This window comes from Falco punctatus (genome assembly GCF_963210335.1).
Source record: "Falco punctatus genome assembly, chromosome: 4".
Classification (NCBI taxonomy): Eukaryota; Metazoa; Chordata; class Aves; order Falconiformes; family Falconidae; genus Falco; species Falco punctatus.
Genome location: NC_137583.1, coordinates 99,082,873 through 99,095,772, shown reverse-complemented (window position 1 = coordinate 99,095,772; position 12,900 = coordinate 99,082,873). Strand labels below are relative to the sequence as shown.

The following is a 12,900-nucleotide window of genomic DNA, read 5'->3' as shown; positions in this document are numbered from 1 at the left end:
CTCCAGAAATTGAGTTGGCTGTTATGACAGCACCTTCATCTGGGGGGACTTAGAGCATGAGTAGATATGGAAAGAAAAATTCCTGAACTTCAAACACAGATATATCATTAATATAGCAGCGATGGAAACTGAAAAAAAAAAAAAAAAATCCCTGGCTTACCCCTGCAAATAGTATTTGTTCTCCTGACTTCTGTTTCATCTGAAAAAGTAGCATCCCTAGCAGCACCTGAAAATCACACTCTGTGTTGACAGAGAGGGAAGTGTGCCACCCAACAAATAACAAATACAACTGTCAGCAGTACCCAAACCCCACAATTTTTAAGAGATCTGTCATCTTAGAATTTACTAGACCAAACCATAATTAGCTGGTGAGATCAGATGAAATAATAGATGAGCTACAGACTGTCCCTGCTGTGGACAGCTGGTAAAGTCGTTTAATTTTTAGCTGGAGATTTATTTGCAGACGCAGACTTTCACTTAAATATCCCTGAATACAGAAGCACAGAAAACAGATTATATCTATCTGTCTAAAAAAATATCTATAATTGTTACATATTTTAAAGAATGAGAGCTTAATTCTGTGTCAGGCAGTTTTCAAGCTTGTGTTTTTCTGATAAAATATAGATGCTCGATACTTCAAGTTCACAAAAAAATGGAAGGACAGTGTAAGCAGCATAACTTCAGATTTTCCATATGGGTCGGGAATTAAGCTGTTTAACAAAATGGAGACATCTAAAAAAAAAAAAAATAAAATTAAGTTTGCAATTTCTGTAATCTCTCTACAATTATGGGATAGACAACTAATTGAATGGATTTTTCATTTTTTACTTACACAGAAAATCCACCCTGATCCTTGTTTTCACTGAAACATTTGGTGTTGGAATTGGTTTGGGTCTCCTTCAGCTAGAAATGTCTGTGACAGGATTTCAACTGAATAAATGGAACAGAATGAGGAAACAGTGTTTACAGGAGTCCCTTGAGTCTAAATCAAGACATTAACAATTGCTACTGTAATAACAATGAAAGGTGCATCCCCTCTTGGAAATTTCTGTTGTTTGCTTATCTCATGTGTGGCTCTCTGGTGTTTTATTTGAAGAACATTTATTGATTATTACTCATTAACAATCATGTTGTATTGAATGAAGAGTCAAGTCACGTTTGATATACTGCCCTCAAACCCTTAAGCATAGCACATCCATTCTGGTTGTGTTTTTTCCCCACTGCTCTATTCATTAGTTTTAATGGACACTTTGAAAACTGCATGACTAGGAGCTGATTGTGCTTAGTGCACTTTTTTTTTTTTTTTTTTTTAAATAAGGGAAGAGCTCTTATATTGGAGGAACATACCAGCTCATCCAATTTGGCACATCCAACATCTAAAGCTGGGTATATCTAATCTGATACTGTCTTCCTGAGAATGGCCAATATACTAGACAATGCAGAAGAGAGTACTTAATGACTGACTTTTGTCCTGAAATTAAAGGGTTTATTGTTCTTTTTTAAGCTATTTAGATTAGCAGTGTGCAGTTTTGGAGGTTTTTTTTTTCCCAGGTAGAGCTAGATTAGCTCTTGTTTGAGTCATTCTTGTAGAAAGAGAAATTTAATAACACAAACTAACTGTGGTCACCACTCTATTCCTTTCTCCTTCTGTTCAGGACTGTGTACGAGACTAGTTTTATTTCTACAGCTTTTCAGTTTTCATAAATCTTGCTATTCTAGATATCTAGATATTATTGAATTCCCAGACATAATACATAGGACTGTTAGATTTACCTTTTCTGATTATTAGTGTGCAGAACTGTCTTGCAATCTTTTCTGCGCCTATCATCTCTAAGCCTTAAATCTTCATCTCTTCATCTTTGTGAAAACTCTAATGACTTAGTTATTTCTAACATCATTCACATTTGGCTCCTGCCAGAAGACACAAGGTATTGATAATTTTGGGGCTCAACACAATACTCTATCTGATTGTGTCTGTTCCTGATTTGAATGTCTATACTTTTGCTTCAGCATATTTAGCAGAATATTGGCTACATAATTAAAGAGAACAGGACAGGTTGTAATGTTACTTGATAATTGTATAAACAAATCATAAGCCCAAGAAGTGACATTTTAACAATCATCAGATAATTGAAGTGAAACTTGGAAATAATTGGGGACATATGACCTGTATTTGAAGAATGTAGTCCTGCTCCTTCAGCATAACCATAATTCTGCTGCCTGAGTCATCAATTCCCATGCTGCCTGTTGTTTTCTAGTTGGCAGTGCTGTACACATGCATCATGCAGCACTGACACAAACACAGTTTATTAAGCCACTTTCATCTCTGGCGAAAGTAAATGCTACTGCTGATGCCTGCTGCAAAGTCATCTGTATCAGCTGAAAAAGTTCTGCTATCGTTGTCATATTGTAGGCCATAATACTTCAGACCTCTGGAAAGAGAAAACAGTGCCAGCTACTGGTTGAATTGAAAAATGGGCTATTTTGGGGATGCCTAATATGTATTTTGGCTTTTTATTTTTTTTCGTCCTCAGCAAAAAGTCTATTCTATAGCAGTACATTTTAGATAAATATTTCCATCTCCTTGGCACCAGTGAGATTAATGCACAGATTTATATCAAAATGCTGTCCGAATAGAAGTCAGGTGTGGGTAGATACCCTTCATCCCATGCCATGTCAATTATTCATTCCTGATACGTTAAACAGATGCACCTTGTGGAATGCTTGTTCTCTCTAAACCAGCTGCAAACTAATTGCATTTTGCTCTCTATTGTCAGGTCATTTCTTTCTTATTGTATCTTTAGTGGGAAGTGCAAAAGGGCCAGGCGGTGCCTGACAAAGGACAGGGTTGTGAGATTTTGTCCAAATAAGATCCCAGAACATCTATTTCTGAGCAGGCAGTTTCTTTATATATGACTTTATCATGCCTTTCAACAAGCAAATTCAACACCTGCTGCATTTACCTTACTCACAGAAATTGTCCTTTGGGCGCTCAGCTTAGATTTCCAAGAAACTTTCTGGCCTTAAAAATTGTGGAAAAAGCTCAAGAATGTGACCTCAGTGTCACAGGACACCCTACTGTGGACAAGCCTTTTAGGTGATTGATCTCCTCCGCAGTTTTGGGCTGTTTTGAAGCACCCCCAGTCCGCACACTGACCCTACTTGCAATCTCATCACCAGCCCATGCAGATGATTGATGCTTTCCAACAGATATGTATGTGCACAGATTTTGCTGGCTGGATTTTGCAGGAAGGTTTCCTAACGTGCAGCTCTCACTAAACAGTCTTTTTTTCTCACCTTAACAAGATCTCACCTCTGGGAGACACAGCTATTTCCAGCTTCCATCCCCCTTTGAATTCTGAAGTTACCAGAGACTGTGAGACAGCTAATTTCACAAAAGCAAAATCAGCTCAGGAGCAGTATCTCACACCAGATACTGTGGCACACCGTGGCACGCTGTGGCTTGGTGTTCTGGGCTTGTGCTGGTTTGGAGCTGAATGCCTCCAGCAACCACCAGCCACCTGGGAGCTGGAACCCTGAGTCAGGAGACCTGAGCTGGGATTCACTGCTCATCACAGATTAAGAACCAGTTATCAAGGGTCTTCCAAGCCAGTCTGCCCCACGCTATCTTTAGGAAGTCAGTGAGAAAAGTGATTCTTAGCATACACGAGTTAATGCGTGCTGATGTAGCCTCCATTATACCACTCCGCAGCTCCTTTTTAGATGTAAGCTGGAGTCAGTCCCTGGAGGGTGAATGTATGAATGAGACAACTCAAAATCTGACTACGGTGTCTGTATAATAGGCTTTGTCTCTGCCTAAACTTGCAAATAGCCTGAAATACTGGCTTTGAGCAAATCTGAACTAGCCTGTTTACCTTACTGGGATGTTTAGAAACAAAAATCACAAAATGAAGCACTGAAAAAATTGGAGTACAATACAAATAAAAGGAAACTGTCTCTTAAAGTAAGCAATATTAATAATAGTGCCCATGTTGAAAGATTCATTTTCCTATTCAGTCCAATACCTGCTTATTTGAAAATAACCTGCAGCTGTCCCACAAATGTAGTATTTAGGTGCTTTGCGACAAAGCTCGATTCTTGCCACCTGTCAACTGTTGTGCTCATGGCTATGATTCATATGTCTGTGGTGTCTGCCTGAATTTCTCTGAGTGTATGTGAGTATTTGAAAACCAGACCTTGACTTTGTGGTGAGTTGATCCTGGCTGGAGGCCAGGTGCCCACCGAAAGCGGCTCTATCGCTCCCCTCCTCAGAAGCGTATAATGAAAGGGTCATGGGTCGAGATAAGGACAGGGAGAGATCATTCACTAATTACAATCATGGGCAAAACTGACTCAACTTGGGGAAATTATTTCAATTTATTACCAATCAGAGTAGGATAACAAGAAGTAAAAATAAATCTTAAAGCACCTACTTCTCACCCCTCCCTTCTTCCCAGGCTCAACTTTACTCCTGATTTTCTCCACCTCCTTCCCTGAGCGGTGCAGGGCGATGAGGAATGGGGGCTGTGGTCAGTCCATCACACATTGTCTCTGCCGCTCCTTCGTCCTCAGGGGGAGGGCTCCTCACACTCTTCCCCTGCTCCAGCGTGGGTCCCTCCCACGGGGTGCAGCCCCTCAGGCACAGGCTGCTCCAGCGTGGGTCCCCATGGGGTCACAAGCCCAGCCAGCAACCCTGCTCCAGCCTGGGCTCCTCTCTCCACGGGTCCTGCCAGGAGCCTGCTGCAGCACAAGCTTCCTGTGGGTTCACAGCCTCCTTTGGGCATCCCCCTGCTCTGGTGTGGGTTCCTTCATGGGCTGCAGGTGGATACCTGCTCCACCATGGGCCATCATGGGCTGCAGGAGCAGTTTGCCTCACCACGGGCTGCAGGGGAACCTCTGCTTTGGTACCTGGGGCACCTCCTGCCTCCCCCTGCACTGTCTTGGGTGTCTGCAGAGTTGTTTCACATATTCTCACTCCTCTCTCTAGCTGCAATTGCACAGTAATTTTTTTCCCTCTTACATATGCTATCCCAGAGGTGCTACCATCATCGCTGATGAGCTCGGCCTTGGCAAGTGGCAGGTCTGCCTTAGAGCTGTCTGGTACTGGCTCTGTGGGACATAGGGGAAGCTTCTAGCAGCTTCTCACAGAAGCTACCCCTGTAGCCACCCCACCCCACTACCAAAACCTTGCCACACAAATCCAATACAGACTTACAAGAAGAAAACCATCTCAGAGGAACCAAATCCCTTGACAGAGCTGTTGAGCAACACAGACATGCACAAAAATCTAAACAGAAGACCAACTTGTCTAGAATCCCAGTCTCTGCCTGATTCTTCAAGACCTCTCTCATATCAGTGTTCTGCGAAGGATACCTGTTTGTCATCTCTGCAGAAACAGACCCTCTCCTGGCCTGCACAGTGCAGAGTCCACAGGCAGCAGTAATGCCCAATTCCCTGCCCACTGCAGTTCTCAACAGCAAGGTGGAAGGTCTGCCATGGGGACAAATATGCCATTCATCTCTCAGTGTCACCTCACCTTCTTTCAAAAAAACCCCAACCCCCAAACCGTTCTTCACAGCAAAACTACAACCCCCAAGTTCTTTGTCAGTTTTGATGGTGGCAAGAACTTGGAGCACTTCTGAATATTGGTCTCTACTTCACCAGTTAACTGCTGCCAACTGTATGTTCTTCATGTAGACTGTGCTAAATTTTCAGACAAAATGGCAATATTGGCTCCAAGTAATGATCCATTTAGTACTGTGTGCTGGTCAAGCTCATATAAAAAAATTCTGAAGCTTATTGGTACATCATGGATTTTTTTATATGGGTAAAGGTGGCTCTATTGTAGGTCTTGGAGTTAGTATCAGAGCACTGGCGTGAGCTTTGAAGCGTATGTCCATGAATATTTTCTCCACTGCCCAAGACAATTTATCCTATGATCATGTGCAAACGGTAGCACACTGATGGATAAACAGTGTTCCTGCTGCTTCCTGTTTGGGGGTGGTAATTATTACTCAACAAATTACTGGATACCCTGCTGGGACAATATTTAATGTTACCTCAGGTGCACAGGAACTGATTAATTGAATGCCCCTGAAAGCAAGCATTACATTTCAATAGGATTTTATTGTTTTGTCTCCCCTCCGTTGGGTGCTTGGAGGGCCTTCTCATTGCTTAACTCTCCCATGTCACAATCGTTTGCATCTGAGGCAGAGAAAGGAGATCTAGCTCTTCAGAGTCTGTCTGGGACCAGGACTTGGCTTCTGTGAGAGTGTGCGCCGTATCAGTTAATGTAGGTCATAATGGTTAGTTCTCAAGCTGATGCGACTGAAGGTTTTCCTCCTCATCTAACCCATACATCAGATTAGTGAAACCATTTAAAATTACTCTTGATCACAGAAGAGAATAGTAATCGGGGCACTTTAGCCTCTGTATCCACATGAGTACATCTGAGATGGAGTTCGCCCCTTGTATGATGGTTGGGATCTTGCTAATCAGGACGGGTTAATGGAAAGATGAGTTTGGACTGCTTGTGAGTTAATCCACAGCAAAAATCTAAATTAGCTGTCTGGGTATGGAGAGCATTAGGAGATTTTATAAACCTTTAAACTGCTCATGCAGTTCATGTATTATTCTGCATTTTAAATCAGTCTCATGCAAATCAGCCTCATGGGAGGAAAAAGGGTTAGTTAGATCCTGATTTCTAACCTGCAGTTTTGCTTAAATTGTGTTTTTCCGGCACTGATTTACAGTCCTGGAGTATAATTCTACAAGCAGAGCCTCAGATGGACTAAAACAACATGGTTGTTAGGGGAGTACCATAGTTTAGATCTGTCTCCATTTATGCTGCAGTAAAGGAACTTATTTTTGTTCTTTCATTTAGCTTTATTCAGTGGACTTGATCCTGCAGAGGAAGTAGCTCTACAGATGACAAAAGGTAGTTTCGAGCTCCCTGAATATATTTCTGTTAAAGCATAAACATGTTCATACTTTCAAAGAGTTCTTTAGTGTCCGGCTGCCTAATGCTGTTTTCTAGTGGTTTTCACACAAGTGGCTGTGTCCCTCGTTATGAATGTACTGATGGTTTCTCAACTCTTAATATCTCTCTCAGCTAACCAGCATTGTTACCTGGATAGATTACCTTAAGGTCCACGATCAGATGTGTGCCTGCATGTGTGCATGCTGACTTCTCATTGTGTGTCAGCCACAACTGAACATTAGCAGCACACACATGAAAAAATTAATCTGATAAGCAAGTTCTCTTTCCTTCTTTTCCCTTCTGCTCCTTAAAGACCTTAATTAATCTCAGTGGAGAAAAAATAATGATCAACACTTACACAATGAGTTTTTGCTTAAGACTCAGGGGGAGTATTTTTTAAGTAGATCATGGTGGTTTAGCCATGTGCAACTCATTTGAACTCAGTCAGAGCTGCATGCCTAAAACTATGCAAAGCAGTTTGAAATTTGTGCATGCAGCAACGTACAAACAGTAAGAATGAATGCTGTCTGCTTTCAGGTAGTTTTTCATCCCACATCTTCTACATAAAGAGGCACCAATTCTGCTGAGACTTTTAGATGGGAAGATGTCAGAAATTACAGTGTTTTACTGCTGGCAACTTCCCAGACAGAACACAAAGCCGACAGTATCTGTGAAGATGTTCACATCTGACTCAGTATCTTTTCCTTTGTCTATTAACTTACCTTTAAAGTCTTCTAACTGTAAACAACTAGTGTCATCAGTTTCTTGGTTTCTTGTTTACCTAAAGCAGAAGTGGCTGCCCTTATTGTGGCCTCAAAGTACTGTACTTAATTCACATCCTGTTACTCTGCCCAAGAACGCTCTAGATTTCAGTGACTGGTTCTCATTTAGACCACCAGTCTAGGCAAGGTCAGCATTTTCATTCAGATCAGGAAGATACTTTTGAAGTGAATCTTCTGCCTGTCCCCACCTAGTGCACTTTGGTTCACGTCAGGGAGCTTTGTGGTTTGGTTCCCAGGGATGAAACTAGGATTGAGTCTGTGCCCAGGGAACACACTGATGTACTGCAGCTCCTAATGGGTGCTAATGAGAGTAGCCCCCCTGAAACACATACAGCACAGATGTGGGGTCCTCAGCACCTCCTGTTCTGCTTTAGAGCTCCCCACCACACTGTTTGCTAATGTGGATGTTGGCACTTGCTTCCAGAGTCCTCTCGTGCTCCGAGTCAGACGAGATGGTGCATGATCTCCACTCTTAGTCAGCATTTCTGGGTGAGATAGGTGACTTCAGATCAGTCACAGTCTCAAGCTTCATGGCCACACCAAATCCATTATCATTCTATAGCAAAAGCATTGCTGCTGTAAGATTTACATATATATATGCACAAGGCAAAATCAGAATTTTTCCTTCAGAACTGGGTTGGCAAGAGACTTAATGAATGAATGTGCAGCTCTTACTGACACTGGATACCTACCTGATTCAAAAGTCATCCTGCCTGTGTTCAAATCGTATTTACCAGGAAGTGAGAAAAACTTACCCATTTAGTTCATGTTACATTTATTTTAATTTGCTTATTTCTCAGTTTTCATGCACTATCAAATTTTGAGTCCCCTGTTGTCAGGTGTAATTACTTCAGAAGACTTGGTCAGAAGAACCAAATCATGAAATTTTCAAAATCCTTCTTGATACAGTTCTTAAAATCCTCTTGCCTGCGATAGGAAATGCAGTTAGGCTAACTTTGTAAATGCTTGAAATAATTGAGTAAAATCCTAATTTGAGGATAGAATACAGAAGTTCAAAGCAAATGGTTTCAAATTCAGAGATTAAAATAGAAATGCTACGTAACGCGTCTTGAAGAAGCAGGAGAAAAAATTCCTTTCATTGTGGTGAAATGCTGAGTTCTTTCAACTTCCCTTGCAGCGATTCTGTTTTTTTCATCATTTTGTTTTAAACCACAATTTAGATTTAACACAATGCCAAATGAGATAATTTATCTTTGACTGTGTACTTCTGCTCAATCTACTTAACAGATTTCTCCTAGTTCTATCAACCATAAACATTACTCTACCCTTATACAAATTTGTTTCAATGCTTGTGGCTGTGTGATTACCTTTCCCATCTTTGTTCCTGTAAGCTTTCTTTCACACATAATGGCTTACAGCTCAGTCAAGACTTCCCAAAAAATATTTTTGTATGCATCTGATTATGCTGCGGGGAATATAGCATCTCTTCTTAATCAGGAATGCATTTTGAGTATAGAGCAAAACTGCTACTCAGAAATACTTTTGACTGATACTGTGTTTAAGTACCTTACAACACAGAATGTCCAGTTTTGCAGTTAGTTTTTTGTGATATGAGTAAACAAGCATAGTATTTTGCACATTCTCAAGTTGTGTAAATATACATGAAACGGATCGCTCGGGCAGATCCTGTTTCGCCCAGCCTTGCTCCCACTCAGCATGTGTTTAACACTGCACCTCTGGAAGTGGTTCCAGCTGGTCTTAATCCTATTCTACATCTCTCATGAGTACTTCAAACTCTTTGCGCTAGTATCTACACTAGTAAATTAAGCACGCCTGAGAACAAGCCTGAGAGCTGATGCCAACTGGCACAAAGCAGTGGGCTGCTGAGGTTTACTGACATCCCTAGACTGGGAAACTCTCCGAGCCTGCAGGAGAGGGTGGCTGATTCCCCACTGTCCTCGGCAGCAGTTTGGTAGCCCCACTGGAACACTGTCAGTCCTATGCCTGGGAACCCTTTTACTTTTGGATAACATGGACAACTGCAACCCAGGACCTGAGGATCATCCTTCTTAATTAACTAGTATAGGCATATCTTTATTCAATGTTTGTGTGCTGTTTTCCAAGGAACTTAGTAAGTACAGGTCCCTAAGTCAGCTTTGCGACTTAAGATTCATGTTTCTCTGAGATGGTAAGATTTCACAGCATTTCTGAAAGAAACATTTAAAAATTTTCATGCTGCCTAGTTGTCATGCAAGGGAAAAAGTGCTAACAGAGTAAAGGGGATGGAAATGAGATTGAGATTTTGCATGGCTGTTCTGTGGAGCACTCTGATACCAAGGAAAGTCAGAAGTGTTAGACTTGGAGATCAGCATCAGTGCTGTGTGGTAGAAAATGGTTATGGAATTACTCCTTTTAGTTGACTTACAGACCCAAGTTTCTGTAGAAATGTACTGCGCTAGGACCCAGTGTGAAAGACTGAGAAAAATTTCTGGCTTTGTACCAGAATCAAGGAATAAAGAGAAACGGACATAAAAGAAACCTCACTGATTTCTGTTATGGTGTTCTGTTTGCTGTTTTCTGTTGCAGTATTATGATCAACTTTGGTACTGAATTAATGTATAATGAGAGAGCTCAGTGTAATAATTTTTGTCTCTTGGATGGGGGGGTTGCATTGAGATAATAAAGAAAGCGAAAGTGTTACTTTCACTCAGTTTGTTTGAGGAATGGTTTTAGTTGCCAAATCATTCTTATTTTCAGTAGGGAAAGGGGAAAAAAAAGTATTTAAACATAAATCAGAGTATATGGCAAATAATTCTCCCTTCCAAATCAGTTATTTAACACAGTGCATTTTTTAGAAATAGTTTCCATTGATTAAACAGTATGTAGCGAGCCAGAAAGTTCTGACTCATTTTTTTGCAATGATGTATTGTAATAAGGTTTATTGTAATAAGGTTTATTCCTGTTTGAAGTTAATATATATCAGCTGCGTTTAATTTAGGCAAAAGAGCTGCAACAACAGCAATAGATCATACTCTGTTGTGTTGCATTTTTGGTCCACTGAAAAAGATGGTAACAGGAGCTGGTAGTGTTTTGTGCCGAATAAAGGGAAAAAAATGCCAATCGGTTACTGACTGGCTCATCTCTTTTGGATGCTATCACCTGTGTTCATCATCTTGCCATAATGAACAAGATCAGCTGAGAAAGATGGAGAATTCGTCTGCGATGAAATGAAAGTGAGGAGATCAGTTAATGTTCTGCTGTTAAACATCCTCTCAATAGGGAGCCTCTGGCTCAGTTCAAGATAATAGACAGTGAAGCTCTAAGACAGGAGCAATTTAAATTACATTTTAATCAACTCTCAGGAGGGAAGACAGCATTATGTGAAACCATTAATAGAAAACCAGCAATGTTTCTTACTCTATCATTTGTGTACATTATGCCTGAACAATCTGATGAATTAACAGATTATCTCCTAATTCATTCAAACACTTCTGTGCTACTTTGAAAAAAACCCATCCTGCCTTCATGACACCTTTTCAGAGCAATAACACCAGATAATCAGTCTCTAATCAAGTTTCATTGCATTTAAAATCTGATAGAGGAGTGAGAGTTGAAGGCAGCGTAAATGTAGGAGGCAATGTTGTTCTCACCACTGTCTTGTGACTTCAAACAGAGGTATCGTGGCTTCCTTAGACTTCTACAAACCCTGTCAGTGTTGCTGGAAAGACCTGTAATCTGTGCCTACACTAGACACTTGGCCCAGAGCCCGATGAGTAGGCTGTACTTTCATATAGCTTGTTCTTCTTCCAGAAAGCCAACTCAATCAGCAAAACATACCAAACATAAGAATTATTTAGTGTGAGGTATCACTGACGGAAACGAAATGGCAAGTATGCTGTGTTAATCCCACTTCCCAGGCTGTAAATGGAAACTGCTGATTAAGAGCAGCAAATCAATTTGCTAACTATAGCTCTAAAAATAAGGTGTGCTGCAAATAGAAAATTAATGGGAACTGGATAATGTTGAATGGATTGATCAATGGAAATGTAGGAGAAGACAAATGATGTGTAACTTTACTTTTCCCTTGGCTAATCAACTTCACGCCCCTATGTAACCAATAAAGGGAGAAGGAGAGATCACATTAATAAAAATTAACCAACCACACTGAACACCGCGCCTCCACAACCCTGAGGAATTAGTGTGAAAGACAAAAAATGTTTTACATGAAAAATGCTTGTATTGCCAAGAGCCTTGGTTTAGCTGAAATAGATCTGCTATGTGTCTTACATTATCCCCAGACTTGCCAGTCTGTAGTGAGGAGATACTGGGAAAGGGCAAAAAAGCACGCAGGGGCATTAGCAGAGGGGGAAGGGGTGATGTCTAAGGAGCTTACACTGAGCTATAGGAAATATTAAAGGGTGACCTGTTTAATTGTTCATTGCCGTCACTGGCTTTAATTTGTGATGGTGACCATGATCATGGTTTCACCTTACATGCTATCCCAGTGACTGGTTTGAGTTTACTTAAGCTGAAAGAAAGTGGAGAACATTGATTCTTATGGTCAGGCAATGTTAGTGACAATTTAGAGGCAACAAAGCAAAAGTAGAACTCCTCAGCTCAAGAGATGCAGTTGTGCTGCAACCCAGATTAGTTCAAATGTCTGCAGTTGTGCTCTCTTGTTTCGTGTTTCCTTTTCCTCCTTCTACAAGAGAAACAGCCAAGTGACTCATGACCTATTCTGGGCGTCAAGCAAATATGTCTGCACGGGTCTCCAATGCTAACCTTGCACTCTTTGAGAACTCATGTCTCTATGTCACACTATGTCATGTCTTAGTTCCTAATCCAGAAACCACAGCAGCGTTTCTTATTCTTCCTAAGCATGGAATGGTGGAGGGTCCAGATAGAATCTGTTATTTTTGGAGCAAAGTTCTCTTTTTCAGGTAGTTTTCTCTCATAATAATAGGGGGTTTGAACATGATTTTCATTGAAAGTATTGATTTAATAGGTAGTAACCTGTATTAACCTCTATAAAACTGTAAACGCTAAAGATGTTCCAGTTTTTAGAAAAAGGGGGAAATCTGGGGAATGTTTATCTTCAAGAAAGTCAAAACTAAATTATTTTTTGTTTTGATGTTTGAAGATACTCAAAATCTAGTTGCTTTTTTCCTTTTTAAATAG

At 40.7% G+C, this 12,900-nt stretch overlaps 1 protein-coding gene across 5 annotated transcripts in view; it reads left to right on the top strand.

The window, feature by feature from the left end:
- The window catches only part of TMEM108 (transmembrane protein 108), a 253,085-nt gene that overhangs the window by 191,934 nt on the left and 48,251 nt on the right, over positions 1-12,900 (top strand). The gene's annotated exons all lie outside the window — the stretch shown is intronic.